Below are 15905 nucleotides of genomic sequence, written 5' to 3'. Positions count from 1 at the left end.
CCTACACTCACAGTGGCTGAGGGCTGATCACGGTGGGGATTTTGGGTGTTACACATTAAAAAGCCTCTTATCAGGCTCATCTGGGGTTTGCTGTGGCTGTTTGTTTTTTTTTTTTCCCCTGCCATCTGCCCTGCCTGCAGCTAGGACTGCACTGGCTGGGGCTCCCTGGGATGGCTGCTAGTGCTTGGGGGGGCACAACAGGCACAGGTCCTCACCTGGCCACATCCTTTCGACACCCAGCTGGGAGGGCTCAAGAACCTCATCCTTCTTTCCCACCAGTGAGGCTTGCCTTTCCCACATCCGTGCCACAGTCTCTCAGTTATAAAACTGCTGCAAAACAATGGTGCCCAGGCACCAGCGAGACAAGCTCCTTGCAGCTCACCAGAATAGTAACAGTGAGGGATGATTCTGCAGGATTTGGCCCGGGTGTGGACAGTCATTCTTGGTGGCCACATAGCTATGGCTGAAGCCCAGGCAGAGGGCAGGGCACCTGCCACTGAGCAGGCTGGTGTAGGCATGGTGAGAGATCACCCCAGCCCTCAGTGTTTAACATGCAAAGATCATGACCTTGGGGTAAAGGAAGAAGTGATTTTCCGGTATAACTCAAAGAAAAGAAGGCAGATGGTTATGGGGATCTCCCAGTTTCACAGAGAAATTACATGTACAGGAACAAACCCAGGTTTTCTAATTCCCAGTCCCACGGCAGCCATTGTACTGATTCCTGCTAGTACAGGCCATCAGGATCCATTCAGCATTTTGAAATGGCAGCTAGCTATTTATGGCTGCTGCCTATATGCTGCTCCAAGGAGCAGCATCTTTCTTTATTTTACAAACTCACTCCAAGTTTCCTTGGGTACCCCACTGACACAGGGTGAATTTCTGAGAGTAAGCTTTCCTCCTTTTTCCCAGAACAGCAAACATCTGGGACTACTGAGATATCATCTTGTGGCATCGGCTGACTTTTTTCTTTAACGAGTTTCTGTGTAACAACTTCATGATGTTTTTCCTGGGAGGACAACAGTCTCTCATCTAAAATCTCATCTTGCATATTCCTTTATAGCAGGATGTTTTATGCTAAAGCTCTTGAAAGAATTTCCTTTCGTGCTCCATCCCCACCTTTCTTTGCTTAATTCCTCCCAAATGTCTCTCTGATGCTTAACCTGCAGGTCGCCCTGTTCACTAAAAACAAAGCAAAATGCTGGTTTGAATAAGCTCAGGATACATGGATGTCATTTCTGAACATTAGCAGGCCACATGATACTACCAACTTTATTTGATCCCATTTGCTAGAGCAGGCTGAATTTCTCAGGGGCAGTTTTTTTTTAATCCTAGTTCATTATTGTTCAAACCCATCAAGCAAATGGCTGTGGAGCGGAAGCTTGAATGGGCTTGTTTAATAAACAGGCAAAGTCATTCATCTGCAGCATAGCAGCTCTGCAGCAAGGCTGTATTTTCCCCCTCCTGTTTCTTGCTGGGTCTGCAGCGGCAGCAGTTATGTTAAACCCTGGTAGGAAAATGCTAGGGAAATCTTTGGCTTCACACTAACTGCTTTTGCCCACTGCAAGAAATCCTAGATGAAACAAATGGTCTGATTGTTTCTGTGGGTCAATCACATACTTTAAATTTATTCCTCACATCTCACTTGGCACTGCTAAGGACACTGACCCCATGGCAGGTTGTGTTCTTTATCTGGGTGAGTGATGGCCAAAGCAGCAACCCACTCAGGTCCCAAACTGTAGCCTTGGGATCTGTTGATGGAACATTTGCAGCTCTCTACAGGTCTTATCATCACTGCCATGGAGATCTGAGATAGCCTGCAAAACCATGGCACCTGCCAGCTCCAGAAAACTATCCCTAAGCTGTTGGGATGAGCACGCCCCTGTGAGCTAGGAGCTGCACTGAGCTTCTTGACCCTCCTGACTACCCCATGTTTGCATTAAGGATGAGATCCTCAGCTGGTGTGAACTGGTGCACATAAATTGGGTGGAGCCTTGCCAGGTAACAGCAGCTGAAGATCTGGCACACAAATCTATTTTTTATACATACAACTTGCTATTTTTGCATGGCTTTTGGTTTTGCAGCAATGCCAAAAAAGCCCCCCTATGAAGCATGAATGTAAGATTTTGTCACTGGACACTTGCACCAAAAACACATTCAAGACAGATAGCTGCTAATATCCATCATGGTGCCATTTCTGTGCCAAGCAAAGCGCGTGGGAGCCCTCCATGTCCCCCCTGCTCCCTGCCTGCCAAAACCCAACTGAAACTCATTACATACCAGGAATACCAGCGTCCCCACAAAGCCTGTGCTCCCTCACTCTCCTTTTTCCCTTCCGCCCTGCTTGGCTAGGTCTTTGGCAGAGCCCCAGGACTTGGGAGGGGGGGAATGAAGGGGGGCTTGGGAGGGCAGCCACTTCCCGAGCACACCCATGGCCTCATTTTGATCCTGCAGTACTGCCTGCTCATTTCCACTTCACAGATGCTGCTGAGCTCTGCCACCGAGAGACAAATCCCAGAAGAGGAAGGGAGCATGGTGGGGAAGGAAGAGATGAAAGCAGAAGAGAGCCGCATTTGTTAAGCTGTTTTTCTTTCAGTGAAAAGAAGCATTTATCAGTGATTTCATATATCATGTGAGATGTGGCTCCCTGCCAATTTCTAAGGATGCAAACAAGCCACTGACATCATACACTGAATATAGAGCAGCTCCTGCTTTAGGTGAATAAATAATGCAGATACAAAAACCCTGGTTTTCAGTTACACATTCATTACCATGTGCCTGTCAGGTTCTCATCATGAGGAGAATAACGTCTGACTCCAGCAAGGAGTGACAGGTGAAGAATGCAAAACAACTGCAGACAATAGGTGATTAAGCAGAATTTCCTTGTTCTCTGCTTTTTTCTTACAGCTACATTTCATTTTGGCAGTAATCCACAGAGCAGCTTTCTGAGCACAGCTCTGCCACCTCCCTGCCTTTCCCTTCAAGCCAAGCTGGAGCAACAAGCCTGGGTGTGGAGAGCCTGAACAATGAACATGGCCAAAATGTGGAAAGTTCCCTAGGCACTTAGTGGGGGGGGGGGGAGGCGGGAAAGAAGCAAGAAACAGGAAAAAAAAAAAAAAAGGCTCTGATTGGACTGTGCAAGCAATAAAGCATCGGCATCCCCCTATGCAACAGAAGTTTTCCATGTGCTGTCAGAGACAGGTTTTAATTAGGGTCTTCTAATGCTGATCACTCTTGATACCTCTTGTGGTTTTATTTAAGGCACCCATGTTAACAACCACACAAGCAAGACTGTAGCTGGCTCCATGACATATTATTTTAGCTCTCAGAAAGCACCCCAAGAAGGATTAGGATTGACAATAAAACCCAATCGATACTTTCCCTCTTCTCCTTCAGATCAAAGGCACTGAATAGGAGGCAGCAACCCAGCCCATCCTTACTGGGGGAGAACAGAGACAGGAGAGCACGAAACAAGAAGACAATGCGCCATCAGAGCTGCTGCAAGGTGTTGGATCAATGACAACATCTGCATGAGGGTCTGGGCTACAATAGTAGCTGTTGCCATGGCAACAGGCGCAAAAGCATCAGGCTGGAGGGAGCAGGCAATGATGAAAGGTGGGAAAGCAGGAGAGAGTATTTTTAGATCACTTAGGAGGAACGCTACACAATGACATCATCCTATCTCATTATTTGCACCAGTGCTGTATAATGCATTGTGGCATCTGCCCCAGGCTGTTAAATGGGAAAATGTTATTATGGATGTGAATTATAAATACTGCGGTGAAACGTGAGCTCAGGAATTATTAGACATCACTATTCTGTAATAGAGGAGAGCATTTAATACACTGCTCTATACAGATTGGCTGTACAGTGCAAGAAGCATTGTGTCTAGGATTTTAATATTCTCAGAAAGCAATTATGAGTCATCCTTTTATCGTTATTAAGAAGCATAGTGCAAATAATTTTACACATTGGATATCCCACACATCAACAAGCCTTTTGCACTGGAGAAACATGGCCTAATTTTCCAGAGTGCTGTGTGCCAATGTGCTCCGAGTGAATGTGGTAGTAGTCATAGGTGCTTAGCACTGCCAAAAATCCAGCCAACCATGTCACATGTGAAAGAAGCCACATTAATCTCAAAAATACAAAGTATACCTTTCACTGCCTGTGTCCAGATCCTTAGGCAGGGCCAGACTCCTTTAACGGCTAAGGGCCCAGTAGATACCATGAATATAACCCTCAGCTGGAGGAAAAAACATTCTGCTCCTCAGACACCACTCCCAACTGACAAGCAGAGGGCAAAGCCTCCAGCCTGGAGAGGTGAAATCAGCCAGGACTTGTCTGCCTTGCACCAGGACGCAGGTGCTTGGAGCCTGCTGCGCTGGAGAGGCTGGAATCACTATTCTCATCATGCTGCCAGCGGCAAAGTTAGAAGGAGAAACCCAGAGGAATGTGTTTCTTGTGACTGCAAAACTCTGAGCTTGCTCTCTGCCCTGTAATAACCATCAGTAAATGACACACTCAGCCAGAGTGTGTCTGAGGCCGCTGGAGCCTGTCACTGGAAATGGGCAGGGACTGAAATTCCCAACTTATGCTGATACCCACTGACGCTGCCAAAATACCACCGGGTGAGTGACAGGGCTTGCTCTAGCTTTTGTCCTGTGCAAAGTGAAGCACGTGGGTCCTCAGCCATTTGTTTTTGCACTTTGGACTAACCCCTGTGCCAGTGGGCGAGCACAGGAGGGGGGTAACCAGTGCCAGGGCAGCGGGCATGGGGCTGGCAGCAGAGCATGGCCTGGCCAGCAGCAAGGAATGAGCTTGGCTGATGTCACAGCACAGCACTCCTCCAGGTGAGCTAAATATATCCTCCCTCACCCACCCCCTTTCCCGCTCCCCACCACAGTGCCCCCTGTCCCAAAGGCACCAGCAGGCACGGGTGGGCCAGGGGTGAGCGGCTGCAGCCCTGGCCTGCCCTGCCGTAAAAGGCACTGGTGCACAGCCCAGCCAACTGGGGAAACAGAGCAAGAAATAGCACAGGGACGATGGCGGATGAGCAGAAATAGAAGGAAGGCAGGGACTTACCAGCTGGCTGTAGGCAGAAGTTGCTTACAGCAAGGACAACAGGTAACAAAACCTGGTTTTCTTTTTTTTTTTTCACCACGCAATCATGATGCGTAACTCTTCTCTGTGTTTAAGCTCTTCTTCATCACAGAACATCTAACTCTTTAAAGATATAGTAAATAGTGAGATGTTCTGATGCATGTGAGCTACTTTAGGGGGAAAAGATGAGCATTACCCAACACTGCACAGATCAGACTGCCAAGGGCACGTCTATGAAGATGTGAGTGAAAAGGTGAGTGAATTTAGCTGAGCCTGAAATAACACCTGAAGACATTTTCTTTCCTAGTCTAAATGCAGCCTTCTAGCTCCAATATCCCTGAGTCTGTTTTACTTAAATCTCCTGACTTAACCAGAGCATACCTGAAACAGCAGCATTTTTTATAGTATCATTAGCTAATGTGACCTATTCTGCACATCAGCTTCATTCAGCTCAACCTCACCCCCCTTTCTTGGTTAAGATAACGCCCAGTACAATGCTGAATAGCTTTTGTTTTCTTCCTAGCAGGTCATTCTTGGCACTTTTCATTTTATTTTATTTTTGAGGAAGGAGATTAAGGGTTCTGCATCTTACAATATTAGTGCTGTATATAGGTTAAACAATATTTCATACAACTTATCATTTAATTTGTATGATATGTTAGCTTTGGCAGTGCAGGCATTGTAGTCATGCCAGTAGAGGAACTTTGATCTGAATAAATGTAAGACTCAGACAGGCTTTAAGTATGGTTGCAGAAAATAATTTCAAATACTAAAAACCTGGCCTATGCTTTTGGGGACACAGGTACTGTTGATGCCCTAAGTATCCCATTTTATAAGAGGCATGACCTCTCTGCAAAAATCAAGGACCATTTTAGGACAACACACAACCTGGGACAAGGAATCACTCTGGACATGTGTGGAATTCACCAGACATATTTTGGGCACTGCCCCAACCTGAATCACACCAGTTGTGGACATGTATGGCTCGAGGGACCTCCAGAGATCATCCAGCCCCTCTTGCCTCCTCCCCTTCCCTCTCTTCCTCTCTGATATCCCCGACTGATACTTGTTTAACCTTTTAAAAATATCTTCAGTGATGGGGTAAGCCCTCTACCATGGCTCACCTCTCCTGCTGTTTGCAGCATGGTTTTCCTTTAGCTCTAACCCAGCTCAGTCTCACTGAGAAACAGCTCGCCTTCTCCTGTGCCTACTTGAAGACTAGTTGGTCTAATGGCAGTTCTTATATATTTGACACATTGCCACATTTGCTGTCGCCCTCCACTCTTCTAGCCTGGACAAACCAGTTCTTTCAGCCTTTCCCTGTAAGCCACATCCTCCAGGCTACCACAATGCCCCTCTCCCTTCCTTGTTCACCTGCATCTCCATCCCCGGAGCAACAGGATGCCATCCTCCACCCCACTCTGCTCCAAAGAGGGAGGAATGGTGATTTCCTCAGCCCCACATCTGGTGTGACCACTGGTACCTCCCAGTTGTCCCCTTCCCCATCCTAGACCACCAGCTGCTGCCTTGCCTCCTGCCTGGACTTTCCTTGCTTTGCTGCTGCCAGCCCAGCCCTTCCCTATGGCATCGTTATCCACTTAAGTCCTCGTTCTGTGTGCTGTGCACTCCCTGTATTGAATTTTGTTTTATTGATCTCAGACCATTTCTCCCATTTGTCAAGACTGCTTTGATTTCTAGCCCTCCAAAGTGCTTGCAAAGTGTGCTTCCCCACATGAAGGTACCCACAGATTAAAAAGTATTATTTCCATCCCATTACCCTTCTCACTCATGATATAAATAATAGCAGCATGATCCACTGCTGCCTGCTTGCTTCCCTTCCCCCCAACCTCTCCCAGTATCTGGGAAGTGAGCACCCTTCCCTGGGAGATGCAGGAGTGACATCAGCTTGCCACAAGTGATTGCAACCCCCTGAATACAGGGGGTAAAGCACATTGTCCCATGCTCAGCAGCATGCTGCTGCCAGCCTAAGGCAGTACAGCCTCATGTCTGACATAGGCATGCCTCCATCCAAAGTTAAAAAGCTGCTCCTGTGCATGTGTGGGTGCATGGGGATGTTAAACCTCTAGCTTGTAGCCAGAAGATAAGCTGGGCTCAGTTTGACTTGACAGGGACCACTGAAGCTCGAGCTACCAGGAACGTTTACTGAGGGAGTTTGTACAGCTTCAGCCCAGGCTTGCCAGGGACCCAGCTGAACAATTAAAGGAAATAGCAGTTCAGTCGCAGGTTGCAGCACACTCATAGCCCTGCCTTCAATGAATAAAATTAATCATTCTCACTGAGTCTCTAATCAACCCAATCCTCAGAGGTGTAAATTATGCTGGCAGATGTATAATCAAGGAAGTTTTCCAAATTAACCTAAAAAAACCCCAAGAACCCACTGAGTCTCTCAGCACTGGTTGAGATGAGCAAAGGCTGTCTAAAGTGCAACACAGAACTGGGCAGCAGCAACCATGCCTTGCAAAAGCTGATGGAAAAACAAGCATCCTGGAAGGAAGGTCTTGTATTCAAGATGGAGATGGCTCACGCCTGGGCCGTCCTCTTCCCGCTGACACTGTCCAGATTTTTGGGACATGTCTCCAAGCACTTGTTTGAGTAGCATTCCCATCAGGATCCTACACTACAACAGGTGCAGGAGCACCTCAGGAAAGGTCCCAGTTGCTTGGCTTGGCATGGGTAGGCATGGCTGGGAATAAAACACAGAGTATGGGGGTATGGCCATCAACTGATGTTAGCCTCTGCTAAATGCACACCTGCCAGAAGGCTCGAGAGATGGAGGGACACATCAGCTTGACAGCTTCAGGGTGGTCTCGTCATCTTCTCACTGCTTCTGTGGTGGGAAATACTAGTGGTCCTTGGAGAAGTGGAGGTGGCTGCTGCGTGACAGTTCCCAGCAGACAGCCTGTGTGAAACAGTTGTACATACACTCGCCTGGGTCTGCAAAGGATGTTGGGCCACTTTATTTATTCTCTGTAGAGATGTGGATTGAAATAATCATGCTGGTGTGTACTGAGTAACAAAAAAGAGGAGATGTCAGAATTTTAAATGCAGCCTTGGAGCCTTTAGAGGAAAACAGTGAAACAAAGCAGCAAAACCTGAGTCACAAGTGTATTGCCTGTGCGACCTGGGGCACAAAAAGAGTTTGGATGGGGCCTATCCTGCTGCTTTATGTACCCACTGTTTTATTATGTAAAATAAAAATAAAATCGATTCCAGCAAATAAGGGTAAATATTTGATGACATAATTATGCCTTATTAATGCAATGTTCTTTCTTTTGCAAATTAAGTTTTCACAGGAATTCATCACCCATTTCATTTTTATTGTTTAGGCCATGAGTATGTCACAGTTGTTTGCTATGTACTTTCATAACCATTTGATTAATATTAAATGTTTAAAATAAAAAACTCCATTTATATTTTAGTTATAATGGCTCCACAAAAATATTATGAATAAGAGTCAGTATTTATGGCCCACATTAGTTTTTAGTACTACTTTTGATATTTTTATTACTCTACAGAACATGCGCAGCTCATTACATATGAAAAATAGTTTAATTTTCAGGAGCTTGGTAACAATGCGTAAACCAGAGAGTTTTATTTGCCATGCCACACAAACCCTCTCTGTCCTCCCATTCCCACCTTTTTTATGCTGAAGAAGGCAGGTCTGAGGGAGGGTCAAACCTTATTTGTGCCTAGAAGAGCAGATTTCTTAAAAGGAATGAATGCAGCAGTACAAGCTTTGAAAATCCTGACAACACAGCTCCTGTCCACCCAAGTGTACAGATCTGGACCATGGCTGGGCAGGAGCTGGGGAGACTGTTAAGTAGCAGGAATTATCTCACAGGTCTCTAAGGCATGTTTCATGCTTCTTGAAAGTGGAAACAAACTGAACCGTGTAAGTCTGACTATTACCCCATACAGAAAATCTCCTTGTGGCCACTGCAGGGATTGGCTACAGCCAGCACCCTACTGCCATGGGTTTCAGGCTTGGAAGATGCCTGGGAAGGACAGGCTCCCTTGCAGCACCAGCAGCAGCATTAGGTTTTCTGCTGCAGGAGCTCAGTCAGTTTCAAGTGCTTCAGGTTTTTTGGAGGGGTTTTTTTTGCAGTACTACAGGGAAGTGCTGTGGCTTCTATTAAAAAAAAAAAAAAAGCCAACAAAAAAAACCCCAAAAACAAACGAACAAAAGAACAACAACAAAAAAAAACATCCTGAGCACTCTCCGGGCTCTCTGTCAACCCACTGTGAATCAACCAATGCCATTAAATGTTTTTAGGTGGATCAAACCCACAAAAGTCATTACAGTGCATGTGTAGGATACTAGTCCTAAGCCAGATACCCACAAAGGCCTTACTTTTCTTTTGCTACCCCAGCTTGATGCTGTCAGCTTTGACAACATCCTTACAGACTGTAAACATCACTATGTCTCCTACTACCTGCAGGCTGAGCACACAGAGCATCTTCTTCCCAGCTCCAGTTATGTTGGATTTCATCAGCATGCTCACGCATCTACTGCAGGAGGAAAATTGGATCCCAGGATTTTTGCTAAACAACCTAATGGACAGCAGGAGACACGGGGCTGCAGATGACAGCAGTCACCACAACCACCACTTCAACTGCTGGAAAATTACACGTCCCAGCTCCCTCAGAGTGCCAGGGCACAGCTAGGCTTTCCTTGCCCAGCTTCCTCTTAGCACCTTGGAAGAAGCATGACTCCTTCCAGTTTTGATGGGCTTTTATGAGATATGGTGGACTTCTGCCACACACTTCATGCTCAATTAAACTAGTGCAAAGCAAATACAAAACCTCTCCTTTCTGTCCTGATGATGTCCTATCCACCTTGCTCTACTATGCCTGACTTGCTGAGGAGAACAGCTGCAAGGGTGGGTCTGTAAAGCAGCAGTAAAGAACAGGCCTCACCTGTGTGAGGCCAACTAATGGTGCTGGACTTTAGCAAGCTGAACATTGCGTATAAATATGCTCCACTCCAAGCCTGGTCCTCTGTTTCTGAAGCCCTTCCACCTTTTCTGGTGGCTAATATTCCCCACAATTCAGAGTTTGCTAGGCAGAGCGAGCAGGCACAGCCAGCAACAAAAGGCTTGTATTCTCTTCCACAGCTGCTGAAGTGACAGTTCAAACAAGCAAAGAAGATGTTCCTGAAGGTATAGAGATTTAAACACCAGAGGTAAAAGCAGCTGCCTTCCCCTGCACCACCAGTGCTTCCTCTCAAGAGTTCATCCTGATTTTCATTTTGGTTCCCCAGGCTCCAGAGGTGTGTCAGTCATGGCTTTCCACTGAAATGAAACCTCTTGTTTCAGGTGATACTTAGCAAAAGATTTTCTTTCTGAGGGTGATTTAGGAACTTTAGGGCCATGAGAGGACAAGCAGAGTGTATACAGGCCTGCACATGCTTTTTTTATGCCTTCCCTCTCTCAAACACTTGCACACACATGCTGCCTCCACCCATGAAGGCCACTGAGGAAGCACAGACTGTGCACGGCCACGAACTTTTCACTGCAGCCTGCTGTGGACTGCTAGGTCTGAAGAAATGAATATATACCTCAGGTTGCAGAGGCAGGGGAGCCAGGATCCCATTTCTAAGTGCTGTTGAAGCCCCTATCAAGCAAGTGGGCCCTTCGTACTGTCAGAACAGGCTGTGCTTTATTTCCTTCCAGCGCTACCATCTTGGAAAGCAGCAAGGACCCAATGCCTGGCCCCTCTGTGGGCGGCTGGTGGCTGTGTCTGGGCTGACATGGCAGGGCAGCAGCACCTGGAAGGGGTTTTGTGCCCCCTGGCCCCCTATGCTGCCCTCCACTCACTAGGCTGCCACTTTCCATTAAGGGCAGAGCACTCCGTGTTTCTCAGCCACCTTCATAAAAGGGGGAGACTTGATTAATTTGGTTTGAAGGTAACAGTTGCCATGCAAAAAAGATGGCTGGCCTCTGGCTCCCACCTTGCGTGTCTGCTAACTTGAAGAGGAGGCAGCCTTCCTCTGTTCAGAAACTCTCCTTCCCTTTGGCTGTCTATGGAAAAAAATAGAGCTCTGATATGGAAACAAGCAGCAAGAGCCTGGCACAACAATTATGCAGTCCCTGGAATGAACTGGAAAAATTGTTTCTTACAGACTATGAGAAAAGATGCAGCTGCATTATCAGCTAGGGCTAGACAGTGCATGGGAGCCACTGTACTTTGGCAAGGGACAAGAGGGTGAAGCCCATCAAGTCCCTTTGCCCCATGTCATTCCCAAAGTGCAGAGCTCAGCTGTTTTGGGAGCTGCTGCCATGCGGGGCTTTGCAGCAGCCAGGGCTGTTGGGCCACCTCCTGTGAGCTCCGTTTGTTTCTGGAAATTGAAATACCTCAGCTTCCAAATCATTACATGAGAAGGTGCTTTACTTAGGGCTGAAATTGGAGCCAAAATCTATTCCTGGCAATGACTTGAAGGTCACACACCAACAAAGAGTTCCTGCCCCATTGGTATGTGCTCTTAGACAGATGCTGCTGTTGCTCTTTCTCTGACAGTGACAGATTTTAGGCTTAGCATGCCACCCTTTCATGGGTGTGTTTGTTTCTCCTCCAGTCTGCATTGCTTTACTAATTCTTGCCCCCAACTCAAGTTTCAACCACTTGTGCCCTCCCCAGAGGGATTCAGTTAGGCAGAGATAAAGTGCAGATCCTTACAGTAACAGCTAGCTTCTTCCTGCCTGGAGACTTCACCAGCAATGAGATGGCAATGCGACCTTGCAAGTGTGCCCTGCATAGCCTCTGGTCTAGGTATCTCCAGAGGTGAGCGGAGAACTTCTCACACAGCCCTTGCACTCATCACAGGAGGCTGGGGTCAGCCTACAAGACTCAAAAGTGGAATCCAGTCAGCAACCTCCTGAGATGTATCTGTGGAGACATGTGTCCTCTCTCTCTCCGTTTTCATCTGATGGGACACAGCACTGTGCACTAACCTGCGAGGTGACTGTGGAGAGCACAGCTGCAGTTTTCAGTGCTAAGGGTCTAGCTCCCTTCCTTAGATACACAGCAGGGGTCCTTTTCAGGGCAAATGTCTTGGTCTTCACACTCTGTGGAAGGGTTCAGGCTCCCACCATACAGACCTAGTTTATTACCAAATCTGGGCATTCCCTCTTCATCTTTTCTGGAGTAAGACACGCTTCAAGCAGAACAGAATGGAACAAAACTCCCAAAAGGGATGCTCTGCTACCCCACGATAACAATTCTGGTTCCTTTCCATCTCAAGAGGTGGATTTTTTTAAGGTGGCTTTCCATGGGTATTTGACATAAAAGGAGACATCAGTAAGAAATGCAACAAGCTTAGAGTTATGAATGGTGGCCATGGGATGGGCAAGTCAATCAGGGATAAATTGGGAGTGAGGAAAGAGGAGCCTGATGCACTACTGATCCCCATGGACAGAGATGGATTAGAGCAAACGGTTGCCTGTATTTATAACCTTCCCAACACCCTGCTGCGCCCAAAGGAGAGGAGAGAGGAAGAATCACAAGACCTGCACTGGCTGGGGCTTGGGAAAGGAAGTCTCAGAAATGTGAACGCTGGACATCCCCCCAGGGTCAAAATTTTCCATGGTGTCACTCCTGCTGTCAGTCACAGGGGGAATGCTCTGGTGAGCCAATCCTCACTCCCTAGCCCTTAGGACAGCTTCTTGGGAGCCCAAACAGCCAACCTGAAGGGAGGCAGGGAGAAGTCTTCTCTTTTGGTCCTTGTCCCTCACCCCCTGCTGCCTCCAAGGGCTGGTGGAGCTAATTGATTTGAGTACAGTCCTTTCCAGTGTGGGTCTGTGTTTATGTTTACTTTTAGGAGGTAGAGATGATACAGATGGCTAATTTGTTTGTGTGGCATTGTTCTTTCTAGCTGCCTAGAGCTGTTTTTGTACTTCTGTATTTGTCATGGTTACTGCATACTCAAAATCTCAAGTGCCTCTTTTCCTGCATGGCAGAAAGCTTACTGAGTATCAGCTGAAAAATCACGACTCTTTAGGAAGATTCTTTCTTTTGCCCTTTTGTCCAGTGCTACCCCACATTGCCTTTGTTTAGGTGGGGAACTCTGGGAGGCAAAAAGCCAGCTTCAGCACTGAGGTTTCCCAGAATCCCCAGAAAGCACAAACAACAGGCTTTCCCCTGGCTCTGAAAGCCCCCGAAGTGGGTCACCTCCCCTGCAGGTTAGGGAGGAACACAGGCAGGAACAACTAGTGCTGCTGGCTAGAGAAATGGTGGTAGTGGGGAGGGAAGCAGCTGCATTTGATCACACAGCATTGCTGCCCCGTTGCTGCTGGTGGGAAGAGCAAGCCTGCTGATTAGCATTCCCAAGAATACAATTAGGAGACAAGGCTATTTTCAGCGGTGTCCCCTGTCATGGCTTGTAAAGACACAAGCGCAAAGAAGTCCAGAGTAGGCGCTTCCTCCACCACAGGCACTAGATGGCCTATATTAGCACAATGCTCCAAATCCCCTGTAAGTCCTCCCAGAAAGGGAGAGTAAATATAGTTTGTCAAACAGTTATCTTTAGCACACTGTCTCGTCTGCCAGCATCGCTCTTTCTGCGTGACCTCTTGCTAAGTCAGGGCAATTTCTTCTCGTTTGCTTACTCCTGCTGCAATGCCAGGCCTGGAGGGGAACCAGGGCTCCCTGGGGCCGGGGGGAGAGACCATTTCCCCCCTACCCTTGCTGACCAGCCTCTGTATAGACACAGCTGGGTTATTAACCCTTAGGCCCAGTTTTCCCCATCTGTTTTAAAAGGCAAAAAATACAAGATGGAAGTTCCCAGAGAAGGTGAAGGGAAAGCAAGCGACCTTTATTGGCTCCAGCAAACAAGGAACATCCTGAGTGCACATCTCAGCACTAGGTTCTCCATAGTGATGAGACCGTGGTGGGAGGAGAAACACAGGGAGGTTTTGCAGTGAGCTGAAGCCAGCCCTACATCACACTGCCACTTAGACCAGCAGTCTTTTCCTCCCTAGGTCTCATTTTGCCACCACTTCTCTCGTACCACCACTCATGCATACATGCACACACGCTGGGTTGCCTCTGCCCTGCTGGCTGCACAAGCAGCGGCAGAAGCACAACCAGGAGGGCACAAACCTCCCCACCTTGGGGGGTTTGCTCAGCTTGGGATAGCTGTGGCTGGCTCATGGGCCATGCGTGGGGGTGCTGGCAGGGCTGGCACACTGCAAAGCTGTAACTAAACCCTTTTGACCTGAGAAGGGGAGGTGGGGGAGAAGAGGCCTCACACACCAGCAGGGACCTCGCTTGCTAGATGAGCATCCTTACTTTTAACAAAAAGAAGAGGGGAATAACTGCAGCTCTGGTTGCCCACCAGTTGGGCACCACAGCAGGTCAAACCCCCACAGGAGGGAAAGATCTCCATGGGGGAGGCTGCCCCACTGCATGGCAGACCCCTCACAGCAAGCAGCTACCTGCACATCTTGAGAGCACCCAGCAGCTGAAAAAGGCCCAACCCATGTCAGATCATGGCAGGGAGACCTTACAGCAGCCTTCCAGTACCCACAGAAAAGCTGGAGAGAGACCTTTTAAAAGGGCAGGTAGTGATAAGACAAGGGAGACTGGTTTTAAGCCAAAATAAGGTAGATTTATATTGGATACTAGGAGGAAATTATTTACTGTGAGGGTGGCAAGACATTGGAACAGGTTGTCCAGAGGAGTTCAAGGAAATGTTGAAGGCCTGGTAAGATGGGGTTTGGAGCAACCTGGTCTAGTGGGAGGTGTCTCTGCCCATGGCAGGGAGATTAGAACTAGATGGTCTTCAAGGTCCTTTCCAGCCCAAACCATTCTATGATTCTATACCAGAAAATCAGAGGCAGAGCTTGCTTTCCTCTGGGTAAGGTGGAGGGAGCTATACGAGGCCAGTGAGAGGGCGGGCAGCTCCAGCGCATCAAGTCTGTGAGAGTGCTGGGTTTCACAGCAGCTCTGCCATGCCCATCAAAGCAGGCAGTGACATGGCCTTCACACAAACACCCACAAGTCAGAACCACTAATTTTCCAACAAAGGATTTTCTTTTTTTAAAATCTAATCAGAGTCTCATCCCTTCAGGAAACTGCCTCAGGTGACTGGTGTAACACAAAGCTGAGACTCCAACTTAATGAAAAGGAGGAGATGAGGGAGTTAATGGCCCCAGCTGCTGCTATAAGCTTTACTCTCCCTGGCTGCTCTTGTTTTTAGAGGCATCATGTTGCAGCTCTTTCCCCTGTGCCACTCTCTAGCATGACTGGGAACTCTCCAGAACAAGAACAACACAGTTTCGGTGTCTGCCAGATGGAGAAACCCAACCATGCTCTTTCGTCAGGAGGCCCCCTGCTTCCTCTTGCGCTGCTGCATGGAGCTCTTCCAAAATCCCGAAAGTCAAATCCTCATCTCTGCTGTGCTGCCATAAATCTACAGCAACTGCAGTGCAGCCAGGGTTTACCTGGGAGAGTGAAGGCCAGGTTTGAGCCTGCTGAGCTGCTGCTCATCCTGCAGGAGCTGAAGAGGGACCAGCCATCCCACTGGAAGACTCGGCCCAGTTGTGGTCCAGGGATGGGGAGTGAATCTGGCCCTGGCTGAGCATCAAGAAGAGGAAAGAAGCTCTTTCCAGCACCCAACAGCCTTCTGCAAAGGATCACATCCAACAAACCTCCCTCTGTTGGCAATAACAGAGGGTAGCTCTATTAAATATGTATCTATAAGAAACATACCTACTGTCAGGTGACTGCAGCCGAAGGAAAGCCAGAGAGCTGCATGCCGGATAGGCAGCATACAACTGCACATATTC

At 47.8% G+C, this 15905-nt stretch overlaps 1 long non-coding RNA gene across 1 annotated transcript; it reads left to right on the top strand.

The window, feature by feature from the left end:
• The first annotated feature begins 4929 nt into the window (after positions 1–4929).
• Positions 4930–9923, top strand: LOC127382848 (uncharacterized). The gene is made up of 2 exons (XR_007889062.1): positions 4930–5124; positions 9561–9923. It is a non-coding gene; the product is annotated as an uncharacterized LOC127382848 (long non-coding RNA).
• Positions 9924–15905: the final 5982 nt, after the last annotated feature.

The sequence above is a fragment of the Apus apus genome, chromosome 3, assembly GCF_020740795.1.
Source record: "Apus apus isolate bApuApu2 chromosome 3, bApuApu2.pri.cur, whole genome shotgun sequence".
Lineage (NCBI taxonomy): Eukaryota > Metazoa > Chordata > Aves > Apodiformes > Apodidae > Apus > Apus apus.
This window is presented reverse-complemented; position numbering and strand designations above follow the sequence as displayed.